Below are 16,436 nucleotides of genomic sequence, written 5' to 3' on the forward strand. Positions count from 1 at the left end.
ACCCAAAGCCAGTTTGTTTTGCACAAAGCCCAACAATTTAAATAACCCAGGCTTTATTTTTTAAAAGGGAAAGTGGGCCGGCCTGTTTCAAAAATGACTTGAGCCCTGTGTCTTTTTTTTTGGCTAACCTATTTTAAAAATTACTTGGGCCCTGTTTTTCTGAATTGGGCCGATCCAGTTTTAAAACTCAATCCAATCCCAACCATTTAAACAGACACGGGCTTTATTTTTTAAAAGGGAAAGTGGGCCGACCTGTTTTAAATGACCTGGGCCCTGTTTCTTTCTAAATTGAGCCGACCCAGTTTTAAAACTTAATCCAAGCCCAACCGTTTAAATAGACACGGACTTTATTTTTTTAAAAGGAAAAGTGGGCCGGTCTGTTTTAAAAATGACTTGGGCCCTGTTTCTTTCTGAATTGGGCCGGCCCATTTTAAAACTCAATTAAAGCCCATTTTTCCAAAGCAAATTCAGGCCCAATTCACTCAAGCCTGTCCCAAAGACCATACGTGACCTAAACACGTGATAGAGCCTATGTGGCTCGCTCGTGATGCCCCGAATTCACTCAACTCACTCGACTCGAAGACGAGTTGACTCATCTTCGACCTCACCACCCCAAGTAAAATCCTAACATTTGAAATCCTAACCCTAACTTCTAAACCAGAAACCTTAAGTACCTCAAGCCCTAAATTTCCACGCAAATAACAACTAGCAATCAAGCATACACAAAATTGAAAATATATATATAAAGGGAAGAAAGAAAGAGCTTATCTCCTTTGGAGTTCAAAAGAACTCCCCTTGCATCTATGTTGATTTTCCCTACTGAGGCACTCCCAATGATCATCATTTGTCTAGGCTTCGCCAGATCTCTCCAGATCTGGCCACGAAGACAGAATAGGAGGCCGATCGGAGCTGGATCACCTCTAAAGAATTGTGAGATGTTTAGGATCTTAAGTTTGCCAAGATCTAAGGTCTCTGAAAGAACAGTATTGAGAGAGAGAGAGAGAGAGAGAGAGAGAGAGAGAGAGAGAGAGAGAGAGAGTTTGGAGGTAGGCGAGAGTGGGAAAGAAATTACAGAGGGGCTAGGGTTTCAGGTTCGTAGCAGATAAGAGCAGAGCAGAGAGACTGAAAGAGAAGAACAGAAAGGGTGAAAGAAGAGAGAAGAGAGAAAAGAAAGAGAGGGTGTTCGAGAGAATGAAACGCAGGGAAATGAACAAAACAAAAAATTAGGTTTAAATATCTAAAAACCCTGGAGCCACTAGATTCAACCACGTGGCAATCCTTTGTCCGTTGGATCAAAAAGTCTGCGTGGCCACCCTGATCACCGCACAATCTGTGTTTTTAAGGACGGTTAGGATTGTGCCACGCCTTGATCCGAGTCACATTTGACCAGCCACTCAGTCACCAACACGTGGCTCATTTTCCCCCACACACAAAAAGTCTGCGTGGCCACCCTGATCACCGCACAATCTGTGTTTTCCAAAGACGGTTAGGATTGTGCCACGCCTTGATCTGGGTCACATTTGACCAGCCATTCAGTCACCAACACGTGGCTTATTTTCCCCCACACACCAAAAGTCTGCGTGGCCACCCTGATCAACGTTGGTTTTATGTTCTCCAAGAATGACCAGGATTGTGCCATGCCTAGATCTAGGTCACATTTGACCAACTACTCAGTCACTGAAACATGACACTTCTCCTTAACCACACGATCTGTGTTTTCCAAGGACGGCTTGGATTGAGCCACGTCATCGATCCACACCCGTATACACCAGCCACTCAGTCACTGAAACGTGACACCCCTCCTCAACCGCACGATCTATGTTTTCCAAGGACCGCTTGGATTGAGCCACGTCATCGATCCACATGCGCATACACTAGCAACTCAGTCACTAACACGTGACACCCCTTCTCAACCGCATGATTTGTGTTTTCCAAGGACTGCTTGGATTGAGCCACGTCATCGATCCACACCCGCATACACCAGCCACTCAGTCACTGACATGTGGCACCTCTCCTCAACTGCATGATCTATATTTTCCCATGATGGACCAGATCACGCCACGTCTTCGATTCGGGTCACCCTCCATCTTCCCTTTTTGTGGACGACATATAACCTTACTTAGAAGACGACACGTGATTAGTTGTATGACCTAGCTAAAATAGGTGTCTTTTATCTTTATAGGCTTGTTGCTATAGATAACATAGGAGAGTTCCTACTGTTACCCCAAAGCAGCAAAACCTATAAAGAGGGGCAGTTGTAGCCACCCTAATTTTAACCAGGCCTTTCCGAGAAGACCTCATGTCAAAACCTTCCCACACAATTGTGGACCCCACATATCTTTGTAAGTCCCACATTGGTTGTTGACCCCACACATCTTGTAGGTCCCACACTATTTGTGGACCCCACACATCTTGTAGGTCCCACACTGTTTGTGGACCTCACACATCTTGTAGGTCCCACACTGTTTGTGGACCCCACACATCCTTGTAAGTCCCACATTGTTTGTGGACCCCATACATCTTTGTAGGTCCCACATGGCTTATGGCCCCCACATATCTCTATTAGGCCCCACATGTTTTGTGGGCCCATATCTCCTCGTACGCTAGCTTGGATTCCTACATCCGGTGCACGTTACCCCTACATCCGGTGCACGTTACCCCCCTCGGGTACGCTAGCTCGATTCCTACATCCGGTGCATGTTACTCCCTCGGGTACGCTAGCTCGGATTCCTACATCCAATGCACGCTACCCTCTCTTGTACGCTAGCTCGAATTCCTACATCGGATGCACGTTACCCACTAGTACGCTAGCTCGGATTCCTACATCCGATGCAAATTACCCCGTCGGGTACGCTAGCTCGGATTCCTACATCCAATGCACGTTACCTCCTTTGGTACGCTAGCTCGGATTCTTACATCCGGTGCACGTTACCTCCTCGGGTACGCTAGCTCGGATTCTTATATTCGATGCACGTTAGCCCCTCGTACGCTAGTTCGGATTCCTACATCCGATGCACGTTACCCCCTCTGGTACGCTAGCTCGAATTCCTACATCCGATGCACGTTACCCCCTCTGGTATGCTAGCTCGAATCCCTGCGTCCAATGCACGTTACCTCTTTTGGCATGTTTGCACCTGCTAGCTCGAGTTCCTTTAACCCTCAAATGGCTGATGGACCCCACATATCTCCATTGGGCTCCACATGTTTTGTGGGCCCCACCTCTCTTGGTACGCTAGCTCGGATCCACATATCCGGTGCATTGCTAGCTCAGGTTCCTGTAACTCTCAAACGGCTTGTGGACCCCACATGGCGCGTGGGCCCCACACATCTTCGATGGGCTCCGCACAGCTTCTAGGACCCTCATATTATTATTATTATTTTATTATTATTATTATTATTATTATTATTATTATTATTATAATTATTATAATTATTATTATTATTATTATTTTTAATTTATTTTAATTTGTCAAATGCAAGCACACTTTGTTCCCCCCATCATCACTCACCACATGTCATGTTTCCTCCCTTTATCATTCTTCCCATGCTATATTCCCTTCATCACTTTTCATCTCATACTTTGTTCCCCCCCATCATCACTCACCACATGTCATGTTTCCTCCCTTTATCATTCATCTCACGCTATATTCCCTTCATCATTCTTCATCCCATACTTTGTTCCTCCCATCATCACTCACCACATGTCATGTTTCCTCCCTTTATCATTCTTCTCATGCTATATTCCCTTCATCATTCTTCATCCCATACTTTGTTCCCCCCCATCATCACTCATCACATGTCATGTTTCCTCCCTTTATCATTCTTCCCATGCTATATTCCCTTCATCATTCTTCATCCCACAGTTTGTTTCCCCCATCATCACTCACCACATGTCATGTTTCCTCCCTTTATCATTCTTCCCATGCTATATTCCCTTCATCATTCTTCATCTCATACTTTGTTCCCCCCATCATCACTCACTACATGTCATGTTATCTCCTTTTATCATTCTTCCCACGCTAATTTCCCTTCATCATTCTTCCCCCCATACTTGGTTCCCTCCATCATGACTCCCCTATGTCTTCTTTCCCATGCTTTCCCCAAGCTAAGTCTATAAATAGCGCTCTCATTCCAAGCACAAGGGGAGGGAGTTCTTGGTGGTGGCAAGGAGAAGATTTCAAATATTGAAGTTTTCTATTATAAGTTTGTGAAGCTAGTTTTTTTGAGTAAAGATCAAAGGTCGACTGATCCCGTTTCCTATCGGTGTTGAGTCACCCTATTTGAAGAAGGCACTCCGTAGTGCCTCGAGTTAAAGCTCAAGAACAACTCTCGAGAAGACGCTGTAGAGTGGCTCTAGTAGACTCACCAACAGAAAAAGAAGATTGGAGTAGAGGAAAATGAAAAAAGATCAAGCGATCGACTGATCCCGTTTCCTACCGGTGCTGAGTCACCCCATCTGAAGAAGGTACTCCGTAGTGCCTCGAGTCAGAGCTCAAGAACAACCCTTAGGAAGACGCTGTAGACTAACCCCTGCAAATTCACAAACAGGAAAGGAAGACCGGAGGAGAAAAAGACGATAGGTAAAACTAATGAACTTTCTCTTCCTATGTTACATCTCCACCCCCTTTCCCGAACCGGCCTCTGCTGGTTTATTTGATTTTATTTCATTTTTTATTTTATTTTAAATAGCTTCGTTTTAACCCATAAAAAACAAAAATAAAAAAAAAGAAACTTCATAAAAGACACAAAAATTCAGAAAAATTCTCAAAGAAAATTAGAAATTTTTTAAGACTTTGAAAGTTATTTACATTTGAAACTTTTTGAAAAAAATCCAAGAAAGTTTCCAACATGTTTGACATAGGTTAGATTTGTTTCCTTACATTCAAAATTTTCAAAAATACATTCTAAAGTCATATATTTAAAACTATGACTTTCATGATTGTTGTCTAAAATTCTGTTGTATTCGGGATAACATTGGAAAACCCCGAAAAATCAATAGTCTCGACCAAGACCTTAAACTGGTTTTCCCCCAAACTGGTCAACGTTTGACCGGTTCACCATTCCCGAACCGGTTCACCCTGTTTTTCTCTATTTCGCTTGTATACTATTATTATATCCAAAAAATTCACAAAAATCACAAAATTTTCAAAAATTCCAAAAATATTTTCACATTTTGATTTCAACTAATTTTATTTGTGTTATTTTGAAAGTTCTTGAAAAATCACAAAAATCATTTTCACATTTAGGAAAAATCACAAAAATATGTTTTTAGGCACAAAAAAAAAAAAAAAAAATCATTCCAACCCCGAACAAATTTCAAAAACCTCCCGGAATAGTATTTTTGATACTTAAAAAAAAAAACCTATAGATTTTGAAACCCCTGGGAGCGTATTTTGTATCCTATTTTTGATTTTCCTTCCCGATGATTGTGACCAAGAGCATTGACTCTTTTGGGGTATTGGATTGCCCCGGTTATGAGGGAATACCTATATAGTATTTTCATTCTTTTGATTTTTGAAAGGGAGTAATCTTTAAAGACTTATTACATTTATTTTGGAATAATTCTTTATTAATCTGGTAACGTTCGTAAGAACGGGTGTGTAGGGGGTGCTAATACCTTCCCCTCGCGTAACCGTACTCTCGAGCTCGACTCTGGTAACGCAGGCCGATTCTACCCCTAATGGGGTAGCAATCAAGTGTTTTAACTACACTTCAAAAGGTTAGTGGTGACTCTACCACACATCGTTTTCCACGAAAATTCACATTTCCAAAATACACATTCATTTTTCCCAGTTCGCAAGTCGAACTCATTTTTAACCAGAGATTGGTTCTCTGGGTCGGGTTCGAGATGTCGCGACAGAAAATATTGAAATGTGAATACTGAAATGCGAATATAAGAATGTAAATGATGAAATGTGGAAATCTTTCTCATTTTCATATTTCAATAGCTTTCGTCAGCTTTTCTTTCTCATTTTCATATTTCACAATCCAACCCATGAGTGTCCTCGGTAACCAATACACGCGCATGTATAACTCATGGCTGCCCTGAGAATATTTTCCACGCCATACTTCACCCCATGGTTAAGGTTATGCTGCTCTGAAGATAGAAAAACATCAAATTTTATTCTCTCAATTATCAAAATACACACCTTTGCTAAAAATAGCTGAACTCAATTCAATATTGAATTTAGGGCAGTGTTGTCTTGTGAATAAACAAAATCAGTGCACCTCCACTAAAATCTCACTTCTTTTTACCATTAGCAGCTCTCCTTGATCTGCACGTATTGCAAGGCAACAATCGCATGATTGACATATTTTTAAATATAAAGAACCAGAAACAAAAGGAGAGCTATAGAATGAAAATCTCCATTATTACTTTCGCTACACCCCTAATTTTCCTAGCCCTATTCTTCCTTTCCTTCATCTCTTCCTTGACTTCTCCACTTTATTATCTAGTCTATTCTACAACCACAAGCAGCAATCTACTCAGTAGTCACACGCATTAAAACACATGCGACCACAAGATGAAGAGGTAGGGAAACAAATCTATAAGGGAGAGTGCCCATACCAAAAATGTCACAAAAAACATGCCTATCGTTATAAGAAATGCTATTTTGAATTCCTTTCCACACTACAACAAGCATACCTTTTAGTGGCAATCTGTTAACGGCAATTGATCAATTGCCACTAAATGTTGCCTCATATTATGCCTGTCCTGACAAAGACCAATAAGCGCTGCAAATAAACACGTTTTAACGACAATTATATACAACTGTTGCAATAAATAAGTTAATTCATTATTTTTTTTTCCAATTCCCACGCGCCCACCCAGCCAAAATCCGTTTCCCTCTTAAGTGAAAAATGACCCGTGCGCCTGGCCAATTTCTTCCCTTTCCCTGTGTTCACGGTGTTGTGAATCTGCCTTCCCTGGCCCAGCCAAATCCCCTTTCCCTCTTCGATTTCACAGAACCGTAATCTGCCGCTGTGAAGGCTTTCCGGTTTTTAAGGATCGCGACACAATATCCTTGCAGAAATGAAGCCTTGCACCTGCTGTTTGTGAAGTTCTTGCTGTGAATCTGCCATCCCGCCGCCCAACGAAATCCCCTTTCAACTTTGCTTTTTTTCATGGCTTGCGGCACAAGATCCTAGCAGAAATGAAGCCATCCTGCGCGGAGAGTGAAATCCCATTTCAGCTTTGCTGTTTTTGATGGCTTGCGACCCAAGATTCTTGCAAAAGTGAAGCATAAAGCCCAACAATCCCAGCTTTTCTGAATCTTCATTATATTTTAGGTGAACTTTGATGCATAAGCAAAGTTATTTGAGTCAACTCACAGGTGTACTTTAATTTGCTTTTTTTTGGTATCAAAATTTTTTTTCCTACTGTAATGTAAAGTTAAGTCTTGTATATGGTTTTAAAAGTTGTTGCTTAGATGTTATATGTGTGATATTTTCCGACTTATGTTTGAAGATACACTGATGAAATGTGCTGCAATGTGTCTCTGAGTAATGTTTTGTGGCAGTGCCGCATACATTTCCTATTAAAAACAAGAATAATTACATTTAGTACAAAGAGATGTATGAAACCATACCATTGTGGACCCTTAAAAGGAAGATTTTGTGCGACCCTTAAAAGGAAGATTGTGTGCAAATAATAGTTTAGTCCTCAATCGCATTGCAAAAAATAGGACATTGATATTATATTTGTTTGGAGTAAAACATGGAAAAGTAAGTGGTGGTGAGAGAAGTGTTTTTCTAATTGCAGTGTTGTACACTTCATTGGAGTCATTTTGATGCTTTGAGACTGACTAAGCCTTGCAATATTCACATCTAGCATTTCTGAATAATGAGTTTTACTTCTATTTTTTAAAATTTTTCGAAGCATTTGGTTGTTTCTTTAGTTCAATCCAAACATCTTGTTGGACTTGCAATTATTTACTAGAACAAGGGTGTGAGGGTATTTAAAGGATTTATTGTTGGCCTTCATCCATGGTCGTGGGAAGTAGTTAGCAACCAAGTTATTTTCACCGATAATTAAATTTTTTTGCATAAAAAAAATTTACAGGGAAAAATTTGCTTTTGTGAGCCTGCATGTTTACTATGGCATGACTTGGTTTGGTTTGAGAAATCTGATTGTAAATTCATATATCATTTGAATCATACGTTCTTATGCTTCTTATGTTCTTTGTATGTATCATTAGAAGAGATTAGATTTTTGATTCGTTTCTCAAGATATGTTTTTACAGGAAGCTTTGCCATTGGTTTCTTTTAGAAAATATATACACTTCATTTTTCTATTTGCTGTTGTCTAACCTTATAGATTTTCATAGTATTTATTACTTTCTCTTGTGTGTAGTCATTGGTTAAGATGGTTCTAAGTGTATAATTTCGTGCTGTGCTCATCTTGGTGGTATTTTCTTGAAATTGCTCCATTTAATGATTGGAAAAGCATGAAAACATAATTTAATTTAATGAATATATATTCTTAGTTTTTAATTCTTTTGAGGAACTTTTTATTTAAAGACCATTAAGCACATTGTTTGGGGGTGACAATTGTTGAAAACTAAACTTGACTGAATCTGGAGTCAGTCAGACAACCTACTCCACCTAACAGCCGCATCCGTTGATCACCAACCTCACCTACCAGCTGCATTTGTTGATTTTTTGGTTTAGTATCCGCTATAAAAAGAAGTGTGTGTGTCTAATGTAATGTGGTGTGTTGAGAGTGTAAAGCCAGTGAGCGTGAGAAAGAGTTTTAATTTGAAGTTCTCTGTATTCATTTTGAGATTGAAATATATTGTTATTGTACATTTATTCTTATTGAGTTTCAGTCACAACCAGTGACTGAGCGTTCCTCTCCATCCATCAGTGTTATCAGAGCGTCCAGGAACGTTGAAGTTGCTCAAAATCCAAAATTGAGCTTACCATTGTGAAATTCGACTCGAGACGATTTCAACGGTGGAAACCACATCTCAAACAAACTTTGGGAGACTCTGCACGCGCCTCAGACGGTTTCAATGCCTTTAACACGCGTCACAAGCGCCGACGAAGACTCTGGCCACCGGTGACACGCGCCCACACACTCCGCACGCATCTTCCTCGCCTGCTTGGCGAGATCCGACCCGGCCAATAACCCGCGACCTGACTCTACGACCCGCAAACCGGATCCGTACCGGAGACTCGACCCACATCCGATCCGCGTCTCAGCCTCCGACACGCAGCATGCGTAAGAGCTGCCACGTGGGCTAACGGTAAGCATAACGCCGTTAAATGGCCTTTAAATTGAACCGGCCAGTTTAAAAACCACTTGAAAATTCCTATAGCTCAGTGATTTTTAGACCGGTTCTTTGCAACCCAAAACCGGTTCCTAAGGTTTTTCGACCTTCTGAACACATTGGTGGCATCAGATTTGCCAAAATCAATCCCCATTTCTCTGTTTTTATATATTAAATTTGATGGCTAATGGTACTATCCAAGCGGTCATTCCAAAATTGACCCGGGAGAATTATGACAACTGGTTGATTCAAATGAGAGCCCTTATAGGTGATCAGGATGTCATGGATATCATTGAAGATGGGTATAGAGAAAGCCCATCAAAAGAAGCCGAAGCAACTATGTCGAATGGTCAAAGAACGACCTTGCGGGCCGTTCGAAAGAAAGATTGTAAGGCGAAATCTATAATCTACCAAGGCCTTGATGAGGCCATGTTCGAAATCATCGCCTCCGCCAAGACATCCAAAAAAGTTTGGGACTCTCTCCATCGAACACACAAAGGTGCAGATAAAGTGAAGAAGATTCGTTTTCAAACATTGCAAGATGAGTTCGAATCTCTACAAATGAAATTTACTAAATCTATTATTGACTACTATACACGAGGTATGGTAGTATCAAATCAATTGAGAAGAAATGGAGAGACTCTCAATGATGAGAGAATTTGTGAGAAAATTTTGCGATCCCTAGATCCAAAATATGATTATATAGTTGTGACCCTAGAAGAAACAAAAGATATGGAAACAGAAGGAGTGATGATAAAGCACTGGAGCAAGCGCTCCAAATGAAGTTGTCCCTCATAGTAGATATATACGACAAAGGGGGGACGTCACAGCAAGGAAGAGGACGAGGCCGAGGATCACGTGGAAGAAATTCTAGAAACTTTGACTCCAGAGGAGAAGGTAGGGCGGAAGAAGTTCCACTAGAGGAGGACGAAATCAATAGAACTATGTCCCACAAGGCAGAGGACAAGGAAGAAGAGGAGGATACAATAACTGCTCGAATGTAGACAAAAGACACATTCAATGCTACAACTGTCATAAGTATGAACATTATACCAATGACTGTTGGGGGCAACAACAAGAAAAGGTTAGCGAGGAGGCTAACCTTGCTGAAACTGAACATGCATATGGAGAGTCGTTGATGCTGATGGCACACAATTCAACCCCCCAGGACCAAAGTGTTTGGTACCTTGATTCTGAAGCTAGCAACCATATGACTGGTAGAAAGAACCTATTTTTTGAACTTGATGAGAAAGTTCAGGGGGAGATCTCTTTTGGAGATAATTCTAAAATCCCAATTCGAGGGAGAGGAGATGTTTTAATCAAACAGAAGTTCGGAGATCATGCTTACATCTCCAACGTCTACTATGTGCCAGCCATGAAGACTAATATACTTAGTCTCGGACAGCTTATGGAGAGAGGCTACCGAATTAACCTTAGTGATAAGCAGACGATGATAATAGATGCTTGAGGAAAACTATTTACTCGAGTTCAAATGGCAAAGAATCGAATATTTCCGCTCGCCATCCAACATGATATGCCAAGGTGTTTGAGTGCTATTGTCAAAGACAAAGATTGGATATGGCATCTAAGGTATGGACATCTAAATTTTCAAAGTTTGAAACAGTTGGGAAGCAAGAAGATGGTGAAAGGCTTACCCAACATCCATCATTCAAATATGATATGTGAAAGCTGTATTCGAAGTAAGTAACACAAAAACAGCTTTAAAAAACAAGTCGACTGGAGATCTACCATACCGCTCCAGCTAATACACACAGACGTGTGGGGTCCACTAATACCATTTTTGAATGGACAGAATCGATACTTCCTAACCTTCATCGATGACTATAGCAGGAAAACTTGGGTTTACTTCTTGAAAAGGAAATCAGAGGTGTTCGACAAGTTCAAAGAGTTCAAAGATCTTGTGGAGAAACAGAGTGGCTACCATATCAAGTCACTCCGGTCAGACCAAGGAGGAGAGTCCAGATACGAAGCTTTCCCAAAATTCCTTAGGAAACAAGGAATTCAAACACACTTCACACCGACCTACACTCCCCCATTGAATGGTGTAGCCGAAAGGAAGAATCGCACAATCCTTAACATGGCCAGAAGCATGTTAAAGGATAAGAATGTGCCCAAGAGTTTTTGGGCAGAAGTAGTGTTATGTGCAATCTATCTGCTAAATCGGTGTCCTACAAAGAGTCTTTATTCAAAGACACCCCATGAAGCCTAGAGTACTCACAAGCCCAGTGTGAGTCATCTTAGGGTGTTTGACTCCATAGCCTACGCTAAGATCCTAAAAGCAAGAAGGACAAAACTGGATGATAAAGGAAAGAAGTGTATCCTTGTAGGATATGGCGATAGCACCATGGGATATCGACTCTACAATCCTATCAACAAGAAAGTCTTTCACAGCCGAGATGTCATCTTTGAAGAAAATAAATCCTAGAAATGGGACGAGGCTGAATGTCCAAAGATGCAAAATTGACACTTGAAGGAGAATAACCTACACAGACAAGAGAAGTAGCTATCGAGCCACAAGTTCCCGAGCTGCAGACACCTCCACATGGTTCACCACAGAGGTATGAAGCTCCATCACCAATAGAGCGTGAAATCTCAGACATGAGACTTAGAGGGGCTCGAAATCTAACCGACCTGTATGAAACTACAAAACCAATAAAAGAGTATGTTACTCTATATTGTCTATTGTTGACTAGCGACCCAGTTAGATTTAAGGAAACTAACGAAGAAGACAAATGGAGAAAAGCGATGGATGAGGAGATTCAATCCTTTGAGAAGAACAAGACTTGGGAGTTGACAAATCTCCTGAAGGGTCGTAAAACCATTGGTATGAAATGAGTCTACAAGACAAAGAAGAATGCTCAAGTAGAAGTTCAGAGATACAAAGCAAAACTTGTCGCCAAAGGCTAAAAGAAAAAAAAAGGGATTGATTATGGAGAAATCTTTGCCTTGGTTTCCAGACTTGAAACCATCAGATTACTAATTTCACTTTCAGCACAAAATGGATGGAAGATTTACCATTTGGATGTGAAATCAGCATTTCTGAATGATTTTCTAGAAGAAGAGATCTATATTGACCAACCACCTGGATATGTGAAAAAGGGCAAAGAAGATAGAGTGTACAAGTTGAAGAAAGCACTCTATGGCTTGAAGCAGGCACCTCGTGCGTGGAACATAAGGATTGATGACTACTTCCAGAAGAATGGATTTGAGAAGTGTCCCTACGAGCATGCGCTATACATAAAGATGGAGACAGATGGAAGCATGCTCATAGCCTGCCTATATGTCGATGATCTGATCTTCACTGAAAATAATCCAGAGATGTTTGCCGCTTTCAAAAGGAGCATGGTCAAAGAATTCTAAATGACAGATATTGGCCAAATGGCTCACTTTCTTGGCATAGAAGTTGTGCAAAGTGAGAAGGGAATCTTCATCTCCTGAGTAACTATGCAAAATAAGTACGGAAGAAGTTTGGGATGGACAAATGCAATCCTGTGACAAATTCGGTTGAAACAAGATTGGAATTGAGAAAGAATGAGTAAGGAGATGTTGACCCCACATATTTCAAGAGTCTGGTTGGAAGCTTGAGGTATTTGACGTGCACCAGACCAGATATACTCTATGGAGTTGGAATTGTCAGCAGGTACATGGAGACTCCTGACCAGTCCCACCTGAATGCAGTGAAAAGGATACTTTGATATGTCAAGGGTACCATCACTGATGGTATGTTCTATTTATCAAGAGGTGATTGCAAACTTATCGGCTATTTAGATAGCGATTGGGGAAGAAATCTTGATGAAAGAAAAAGCACGACAGGATTCACATTTTTCATAGAAGATACAAAATTTACATGGTCTTCAAAGAAGTAACCCATCGTAACGTTGTCATCATGTGAAACTGAGTATGTTGCTACCATCTCAGCTATTTGTCATGGTATATGGATTAGGAATGTACTGAAGTATCTGCGATTTCTTCAAAATAATCCCACAGAAGTCTACATTGACAACCGATCAACGATTGCACTTGCGAAAAATCCTGTTTACCATGAAAGAAGCAAACATATTGATACAAGGTATCATTTTATCAGGGAGCATGTCAAGAATAAAGAAGTAGAGTTGATATCTTACAAAAAGGTATGATCAGATTGCTGACATTTTCACAAAGCCACTCAGGCATGATATTTTTGCAAGACTGAAGACAATATTCGAAATGACAAAGCTAGTAGAGTCAAGTTTAAGGGAGGATGTTGAAAACTAAACTTCTGAATCTGGAGATGGTCGGCAGCCCACCGTAGTTGAATTTTCTGGAGTCGGCAAGCAACCTACTCCACCTAACAGCTGCATCCGTTGATCACCAACCTCACCTACCAACTGCATTTTTTGATTTTTTGGTTTAGTATCCGCTATAAATAGAAGTGTGTGTGTGCGCAATGTAATGTGGTGTGTTGAGAGTGTAAAGCCAATGAGCGTGAGTGAGAGTTTTAATTTGAAGTTCTCTGTATCCATTTTGAGATTGAAATATATTGTTATTGTGCATTTATTCTCACTGAGTTTCAGTCACAACTAGTGATTGAGCATTCCTCTCCACCCATCAACAATGAAATGGGGATTTAATGAGGGAGAGAGATGCCTCTATATGTATTCTCCAAGGATTTGTAAATGAATATCAAATTACATGTGTTATGACTTGTATGATACTTGAATAAAAGTAGTCTCTATTTTATCATTGAGCATGAATGTCTTTTGCCTTCCTGATCTATCAGTATCGATATTGATATTTCATGATTATGAATGGTTACCAAGACTTATGTGATGCTCACGTTTGCAAGTTTGAACGGGTGATTATTGGCTAACTCTGTTGGGGAGAGCCTCGACGAGTTTCGTGCGGCCCCTTAGTTGAGTCTAATATGGGGGTCCATGACAATTGGTATCAGAGCACGGTGTGCATGAGCACCATAAAGGTGAAATGAAAACTTCGAAGTCGCTAAAGATAGAGCGCATTGAGGTGCTGGAGGCAAGAGTGGCAAACCTTGAAACCTTGTAGACAAAGTTCTTCGAACTCCAAGCATTTGTGACAGAATTGTCAAAAGAGAGAGGCGTGCTAATTGAGCTTGAGGCCACCCAAGAGAACACTAAAGGAACCCTATATAGTGTATCTGAGCTTGAGATGAGAATTGTAAAACTTAAGAAATTCATTCCACTTATAAAATCCCAAGAGAAAAGACCAATAGAGCTTGAGGTCTTCCAGAGGAACATTGAGCAATTGGAAGCCTTCGAGAATAGGTTGAAACAAATTGAGGGCATTGTACCATTTCTTACATCCCAAGGGGGAGAGCCAATAGAGCAAGCTTCCTTATGAGAATTAACTGATGATTTCTATGTGCTTGCAGATAAAGTCAAAGAATCTATTAGCACCATGAAAGAGGATTTGAAGGAGGTGGGTAAGAGTTTTTGTAACGACCTCAATTTTTTCATATAAAATATAACATAATAAATGGAAAATTTGACCCTAACCCGTGGGTAACGGGGACACCTGTCAATCATAACGAAAACCTAAGCAGCAGCAAGTATAAAATCGCAATCATCCATCCATAAAACATAATACTAGAAGCATAATAACAGAGTTATCTACACTCCCAAAATACTGTATCTATTTACATTCTTCCAAAATATTTCAAAATACATCTAGGATCCCATAATTAAAACAATTCTGATCCTAGTACAATGCTTACCCTCCTAATGGGGTAGCTTAGTAAACTCAACGGCGGTCACGACTCGCCAGTCACCCAGGGTCTCCTGAAAAATATATTAAGTTCGGGGGTGAGAAACTTCTCAGTAAGGGAAAATAAACTAAATACAGTTGTGTGACAACATTAACATTTAATGCAATTATACATATACAGTATATTTCATATATCGGTAAACATGCATCATAACATACTAAATTCTCATATACTTTCATAATTATTAATAAATCATAACGTACATAAAACATCTGTTATATATGATAATACTGAAAATATACCCAGGATGAATAACTAGCTAATGTCATATATTACCCCCTATGATGGGTTGTGTAGCCTGAAGGCAGGACCCGACAATGGCTGGCCGACCACTGCCGAGTCAAATATGTTTGTAAGTACGATGGACCCACCACACCCTGGTCCGGACTGCCAGGTAGACGTCCACACTCTACTGAAAGTCACATCGATTATCCATCTCTCACCCCCTCGTGGGGTGGTTAGCACTAATTTGATCATAAACATCTGATCTATAAGCTACGGTACCGTGCTCCTAGACTGAACTAAACTAACATTCGGATTCTGATAATATATAGTACATGATAATATAGCGGCCTCGTGCCGAACGTTTCATAATTACGGCCTTGCACCGAACATTTCATAATTACGGCCTTGTGCCGAACATATCATAATTATGGCCTCGTGCAGAACATATCATATATATATCATTCTGAAAATAAATCATTTATCATGTAATTCAACATTGTAATGTACTGTACTCTTTCATAATTTCTCAAAACATATTTCATTCATATCATCATCGTATCATGATATTCTTTCATGGAAAATAACATTCATGCCACACATTTGTTGTGTAAAATCATATATTATATTCTAAAAAAGCTTAATTTCTGGCATCTCATACATATATATACATTTCATCACATTAGCAGTATTTTTCTTAAACGTATATTTATTCCATAATATTCAAATATTGTAAATACTTTCAGGAAATCAAGTTACTCATAAATAATAATAATTTGCGTGAAAAGTAATTGCTTTAGTTTATTCCCTTACCTGGCTACTGAGAAAGCCCCTAAAATATTCTAGTCTACCCCCTGTAGGATTTCCTGATTAATACCCTGAAACAGAAAACTCTCAGTATTAAATTTTAGTATTTACATGTGTACATCATTTTCTATAACTATCATAAGAGCAAATTTGGCTTAAAAAGCCTTACCTCAACTTAGAGATAATTTTCAACTTGCTTTCACCAACGATCCGCTCCGGCAGATTTGAAGAGAACTTCCCCAGGAGCGTTATGGTGACTTCGGATTGTCGATCCGGCATAAATTCAGCCCAAAATCGACAAGAGAGAGAGAAAGAGAGAAGAGAGTTAGCTTAAT

Source organism: Malania oleifera, chromosome 5 (assembly GCF_029873635.1).
Source record: "Malania oleifera isolate guangnan ecotype guangnan chromosome 5, ASM2987363v1, whole genome shotgun sequence".
Taxonomy (NCBI): Eukaryota; Viridiplantae; Streptophyta; class Magnoliopsida; order Santalales; family Ximeniaceae; genus Malania; species Malania oleifera.